A 7690-nucleotide genomic window follows, 5' to 3' on the forward strand; every position below is an offset into this window, starting at 1 on the left:
GTCACAAAGGAGCCCAAGTGACACCCCATGTCATTCACCTAGATAATAGTATATCTGGAAGTGACAACTGACCTGATGTGACAGGAAATGTCAGCCATCCTGTTAGTTGACATTTGCATTGACCTTCATTCCAGCCTCCATGATCACTTGCCCACTGCAGTTGCAATTGAACATTTTGGTGGATGGGTATGGAAACATACAGTGTCCATATGTTGCAGAGCCACACGTTGAAGAATGTACATTGAATTTTGAGTTCAAAAACTTGTATGGCTGCTCCAGCGTTGTTAACCATCATTGGATATTGCCACATGTCCAGCTTTACAGAGCAGCAAGCCTCTGATCTCCATGATTTGTGATGGTGTAGATGTATTACAACTTTTCATAAGGTTATAGATTTATCACCTTTCTTCCACTTTCCACAGATGTTCACAACAGTAGCATAGATCCATCCTACCAGCTTCATCACTTTTGAGGTGCTAGTTCCCAGCTGCAATGCGACTGTAACTTGCCCTTTGCTGAAGTCCTTATGTCTTTGGATTTATATGTTTGCAACCCATCTGATTGGTAGAATAATTCCTTGTTAATCTCTGGTCTGCTTATAGACCCGTATTCTACTTACTGCGTCATGTGCATTCAACATGATGGCAGCATTTAATAATATATAAGTTCTACACAAAATGAAATAGGTATTTGTATACACAACAACAACACTTGGGACAGCTCAGAATGCGAGTACTAAATATTTCTTGTGCTATATTCAAAGATGTTTATATTCTGGATATTTTTCTTAATTTGTGTAAATAAATATGAGGTTTTTGGAAATGTGTACTTTTGCTTCATTTTTTTATTTCAGAATGATTGTTTTTAATTTTGATGTCCTACCTATCTGTTATAGGTGAAAGTGGTTTAGTATATCACATCATATGCATAACAACTGGAGATAGTCATGATTAAGTGATTGGCACTGTTCTGTTTTGCTACACTTTACCTATGACACTTGATAGTGATGTGATTAGATTTCCATCTTTCTCATGATAGGACATCTGCAACTGCTGTATAGATTATTCATAATGGGCAACATCCACATACATTTGTATTAAATATTATTTTCCAATAAAAGGAAAGAAAAACTGGCCTTCTGCACAATAGCCTTATGTTCAGATGAATCTGACAATACACTACTAAGTGTGGCGACTATACATATTATGAATATCTAAGAAAAACAGTAAAATTTGAAGTAACATGTTAAAAAAGGTACACAATATGGACTGAATGTCTATATGCATTAGCTAAAGATAGGTAATATAGCATTTCTCTGGTACACGAGATGTAAGCAGTGGTAGAGTGGAAAACCACCCAAAGAACTGAGTCTACATAAACACAGTACATACCCATAAATTAAAGAGTGTAACTGCACCTATTTAAATAGTAACCTAAGCTAATCACGACAGAATAAACTATTGCACAAGAATCTTCAAGTACAAGTCAGTTGTAGGATGAGGATCTAGAAGTACATGGAAATCAAGCACATTGTATAAAGAAACAACAATGGAGAGGGCTTTGAAACAACTGACAGGTGTTTACATCAGAACTTTAGCCCTAAAGCCACTAACAGACAGAGGCATAGTGCTGGAGAATAGGATGGAAGGGCACCTCTGATCAGACTGAAAGCTGGTTGCCAAGAGTTAGCCAAATTGATCCCAGCTGTGCCCTATGGCCCTATGTGACCATTAACAGCTGTCTGATTGGTTGCTGGATAGTTTTCTAGAAGCTTTTCCTTACAAGTGATGCTTCTTGGAAGTGTCATCCCATCAGCATCCTCACTGTCAGAATGGTATGAAAGTGAACATGGCATATACAGTGTTAACTGGTACAGAGCCTGCCCCTGCCGAGCACCAGCTCTGCAGTGAAACATATTTCATAAAGTGTTTCCCACTCAGTCTGTCAGTCTACCACGCACTCTTCACTCCCCCTTCAGAGCAGCAGGCTCATTATTTAAAAATTACAAAAGTAATAGTTTAGTGTTTGAAAATTCTCCTTTGGACAGGTAGCTCTTGCTAAGGGATGCAACATTCTAATAGCGGAAACAAAGAATTTTTAAAATGTAGTAAAAAAGTGGACAGGAATAGAGAACTCAAAAGTATTTAAGAAGTTGCAGATAACAGTACAATAATTTACGGGTCGAATTGGCCAATTTTGGTTATTGTAGAAACATATTCAACCAACTGAGATGATGCACTGGTACAGTGGTGTGGTAGTGCAGAGGCGACAGGTGGGCCGACCATATACTGAGCCAGCAGGGACAGCATGAGGGCTGTCAAGATGCATCAGCTGGGCAGTGGCTAGGTAGCTGCAATGTTGATGCCTGTGGGGAGTAATGGAGTATTGTGGTCGGGAATGACAGCATTGGGGCCAAATGTTGTTACCAGTTGTGAAGGTCTAGCATCACAGATCATGAAAGACTGTAACACTGCATCAAAGGGGTGCATCAGCGAAGGCTTGCTGGGTATTTCAATACAAAAGGAGGTTTAGCTCAATAATATTGATAAGATTTATTACTTTTCCTATAATGTCTGCAGTTTGTAGTATAAAAGTCAAAATTACAAAGTTATTGAAGGATACATTACAAACTGATTATATATCCACAATAAACTAATATCATTAAGACGACTGTAACACTATCATTGTTTTGTTAAGTCTTGTTTCATGCACTTAATTGATACTGATTGTTAAATCGTACGTCATTGGTTTGGTCCTTAACTAAGTGGAATGTAATGCTCTCCCATGCAACGAAATACGCAAAATGACAAAATTATACAATAGAAACATACTAATACATATTAGAATCCCATCTCCTAATGCTTAGTCGTAAATGAGAGTCATGACTGAACTGCGCCAGGATCCAAAACCACTTAAGTATAAAATTACCCAACAGAACAGATTCAGAGGCATGGTAGTAGGGACAGGAATAACAGGTAAGGGTTAAGAAAATAACTGCAATGATACGTGACTACAGAATTTCTCAAGCAGTACAGGATGACTGTTTGTCATGCATTAGCAGTAGTGTAAGAAGGCATGTCATTGAGCAGTTGTCTCTATTCCTCCTTGCTTACTGAGAATGAGAACAAATGACTACATGCATTTTTTAGCAGATAACCAGGGTAAAAGAGGCTAGCAGAATCTTCATTATCACCTGCCAGCAACATAGGATTGTCTAACAGAAAACTGGTACAACCGTGGATCCATGCATACATTTATTCATTTCTGTGGGGTTGTATCAGAATTATGTCCATTTGGACATTTACCATTTGTAATAAGGGTAACTACAACCAAGTTTTGTGGGAATAACTCGTTTTAATTGTGCCTACACATTTGAATAGAGTTAGATCCAGTAGAGGCGCAACTACAATTAAGAAATAATACTATATTACTTGGCCAGAGTAACTGTTGCAGTGACAAGAGCAGTTAGCCCATCACCGTGTAATTAGAACAATCGATGCATCTGCCCTTCATTGCAGAACCGTAAGTAATTCTTATTCATCCATATGACAGTGATGCTGCTACTGTTGTTTGAAAATTGATTGGCTCTTAACTTCATTTAGAACTGGGCATAATTAAACATTACCTTTCACAAACCGTTGCTGGGAAACTACATTTGACGCCTTCTGTGTCTTAAGTGCCTTTCAGGTATCATTGTTTGGTAATGAATTTAAGTCATTTGTGCAACACAAGTAGTATATAATTCAACTTATCTATGCTTTGATTCTCCTGACCTACCATTGATACCCCATATTTTTATATTTATATATTGTCATGCTGGATCTATGGTCTCAACATGTAGCAGTGTCTTCTGACAATGGATTTATCTGTGATGTTCAGAATTTCACGTCTGAGGTCTATTGTAAATTAGGTGAAGCGTCGAGGTTAGTGTAGTTTTTAAAAGCGTAATACATTTCCTATAATGGCATATGGAAAATTTGTAGCCATAACTCGCTTGTTTCACCACATCAATCCACATGAGGTATGACATATTCTACCACAAATTACGAAGACCAGGACTAATTTTTGTTGTTATCCTTTACATACAAAGAATATAGATTATCTGACGTGCAAAGGTGCTGCCAAACAGTAATGTATGCTACACTATATGCATGCATTGGCCTGACTACTAGTAAAATGTTGCAGTGTGAGTTATTCTTTGTTTACAAAAGGCTAACACAACTTCGAGATAATACGGTCTTATACATTATAACTTCCCACTAGTGTATACTACGAGAGTCTTGGGTAATTTCAAATAGATGTGGTTTTGAGATTTTAGGCGATTATGTCAAGTACGTTACCTCTGTAGGTTACTCTTTGCATGAATTAGTCTTTAGCTATTGTGGACAAGAGAACTATGAATTCTAAAGTAAATTTTGATAGTAAAGTGGAAATATGATGATAAGTGAAAATTAGGTGTATGTGTTTTACGTACGAAACTCGGCAAAAGAAAAATATGTATTGCTGTAAAGAAACCATTCGATTAAAAGCAGCTACTAGAAAGACACTTGGTTACTTAACATCTACAATTATCTATTTCACTTCAGCACTGCTTATGAGCTGGTTAAGTAAAACATTCTTCTACCTCAAAACTGTAATTATCATCTTAAACAGTGTAGTACTGATTAAACCTCGTTTGCAGTAGTGAAAATGCGTTCGTAAAAAGTCCATTTCACATGATGTAAAATATTTAGTGCACATAACGCAAAACTAACAGTAATTTCATGTATCACCACAGGACATTCCTCACTTAAAGGAACGTCTAAAGCTTTACTGAGTAACATAGGAACTTCCTGATTATGTTCAATAGTTGCCCCTCACATTCTCTTTTACTGGTACATTATTATTATACAACAACTGACCTCTCAAAACTCTTGTCCACTGTATAAGCAATTACTTCTGGTCACGCTTTAATCATTTAGATTATCACTGCTCTCGTTACTTTCCTGTCAATATGCAGCATCTTAAATATAGCAAGGCACATTCCTACTTTAGAAATCAATTCTTGCAGCTTCTTGCATAAAAAAAGTGCAAAAGAAAGATGTCAAAATTAGCCTCAACTGGAGACTGGTTCTACAGTCTAGCACAATTTGTTTGCACTGGTCAGTCAAAATGACTGACTGAACGACAGAATTATTACTCACAATCACATCAATAAAATACATTTCTTCCCATAGTGAAATTACGCCTACACAGAATAAAATACCTCATGAAACTCGTTCAAACAAACAATACCTCAATCCCATGACCTCAAGGAATAAGGGTGCTTATTTCTCAAGGCATACTGAGAATATGCTGACAGCAACTTGTCGTTTTTTCCTGCATTTGTGCATGATAATACATGTACCTTGTCAAAAATTATTTTGAGCTGGACTAATTGACACTGCAGAGGGTGGCAGAACTTAAGCATGGTACAGCTGTAACCAGTCAGAATGTACTACCACTGTATGGTCAGAGAATGAATATCTACATTAACATAAGTCACTCGTATGATGGAATAAGGGAGTTCGTATTGAGGCATGAATTTCTTAGTCTTCCATTTCTTAATGATGGGGTTACGAGTCAAAAGTAGGTCCCCAGGTTTATACTGAGAAAGCACAGCTCCTTTGTTATTTTGTTCATCTTATCTCTAGGTAGCTTATATTTATTTTGCTTTATCTGCTTCCAGATAGCCCTGAGGTGACAATTTCTGTCAGATCCCCGACAAATGGGAGTTTATCATGTTCAAATGGGGAGCTCATAGGCCATCCATATACTTCCTCGTAGGATATATACCTAATTGATTCATGTTTATGACTATTTTATGCAGATGTTACATAGGCAACCTACCTGTTCCAATCACTGAGTGGTTCATGTGGTAAGGCAAAATCCGAAATGTTGCTTGATGAGCACATTGGAGGTGGCTATTAGCTTTCGGATCAAAAGGAGTGTTTCTCTATTTTTTGGTTTGTAGTAATTTTTACTGTTGCAAAAACACGATGCACATGAAATAAGTCCTCTGTTAAGTCAAAATATCGTCAGGAGTTCCGAATGATAAAACTTAACTATTGACAAAGGCACTTGCTACTGTTCCTGTAGTCAAATCTGCAAAAGATCAGTGATAGATAGGATATATTAATAATTTTTTGTGGCCTGTGGGAACGGTCTGACAATGTCTAAGGCAGCATTCTGAAATGGGTTTTTAACGTCAGTAGCGTCTAGAAGTGTTTTCAAGGCAATTTAAGTCCAGGGTGAGGCTGACCTCTGACCACAAGGCAGGTAGTTTTGTACGTACTTCTGAAGATCAGTCTGTCTATCTTCTCATCAATACCGTGTGTCTATTCTGGCATTCATGGCTTTTTGAACATTATGACATTCCTGCAAACTGTCATGATACTGTGCTATTATACATGCTTGCAGCTAGCCGGGGTGGCCGAGCGGTTCAAGGCGCTACAGTCCAGAACCGCACGACTGCTATGGTCGCAGGTTTGAATCCTGCCTCGGGCATGGATGTGTGTGATGTCCGTACGTTAGTTAGGTTTAAGTAGTTCTAAGTTCTAGGGGACTGATGTACTCAGAAGTTAAGTCCCATAGTGCTCAGAGCCATTTGAACCATGCTTGCAACTCTTTCTGCAATTATGACTCTGTTGCTCTGGGGGATTTATGTGGCATGCAATAAATTTTACTGTGATAAAATGTGGAAGAGAATTGTACCAATAACATTGCACATCTCTCGATTCTTCAAATGTTCAAATGTGTGTGAAATCGTATGGAACTTAACTGCTAAGGTCATCAGTCCCTAAGCTTACACACTACTCAACGTAAATTATCCTAAGGACAAACACACACACACACACACACACCCATGCCCGAGGGAGGACTCGAACCTCCGCTGGGACCAACCGCACAGCACATGTCTATAGCGCCTTAGACCGCTTGGCTAATCCCACACGGCTCTCGATTCTTCTATTAAAACATTGTCAGTATGAATCATTTTGACCTTATGGCTCAGTGCATCAGCAATCAGGTGTGAACAGCCTGGTTTGTGGCATATGTCATTATCCTATTTTGCTAGTTTTAACGCCCAATGAGTCAAATGACTACTGGGGTCCTTTAAACTGAGCCTCTACAAAAGAGCAGTATAATCAGAGACCACAGTGAATTTTCTTTTGTAGAAATAAAATCTTAAATAGGTGACTCCGAATTTAAGTGCTAGCAATTATTCTTGACAAAGAACAGCAATGATAGCATATTTGAGGTGTCTGTTCAAAGGATAAAAGGCTTTTCAGAATCAGTATATTAGTAATGTGAACCTGTCAAATCATATTTAAGTTTCCTCATAGCCAATTCAAATCCTGTCTGCTCAGGCACTGCACCTTACTCTAACAACTTGGTTAATGGTTTGATTGTCACAGCATAATCCTTTACCAAAGACAGTAATAACTAGTGAGGCCAAGGAAAGTTGCATCTCCTTAATGTTAGTGTGCCTGGAAGAGTCTCAACTGCTCTGGTTAGCTGTGGATGTGTCTTAATCTTATCTGAACTGATAATATGTCCCAAATACGTAACCTTTGACTGTGCAGAAAAAAACTTTAAATTCAAATATGTATGCTGTAACCTTGATAAAACGTACCTCAAACTCACCAAATGTTCCTCAGTACGCCTTGAAAAT

Source organism: Schistocerca nitens, chromosome 11 (assembly GCF_023898315.1).
Source record: "Schistocerca nitens isolate TAMUIC-IGC-003100 chromosome 11, iqSchNite1.1, whole genome shotgun sequence".
NCBI classification, from domain to species: domain Eukaryota; kingdom Metazoa; phylum Arthropoda; class Insecta; order Orthoptera; family Acrididae; genus Schistocerca; species Schistocerca nitens.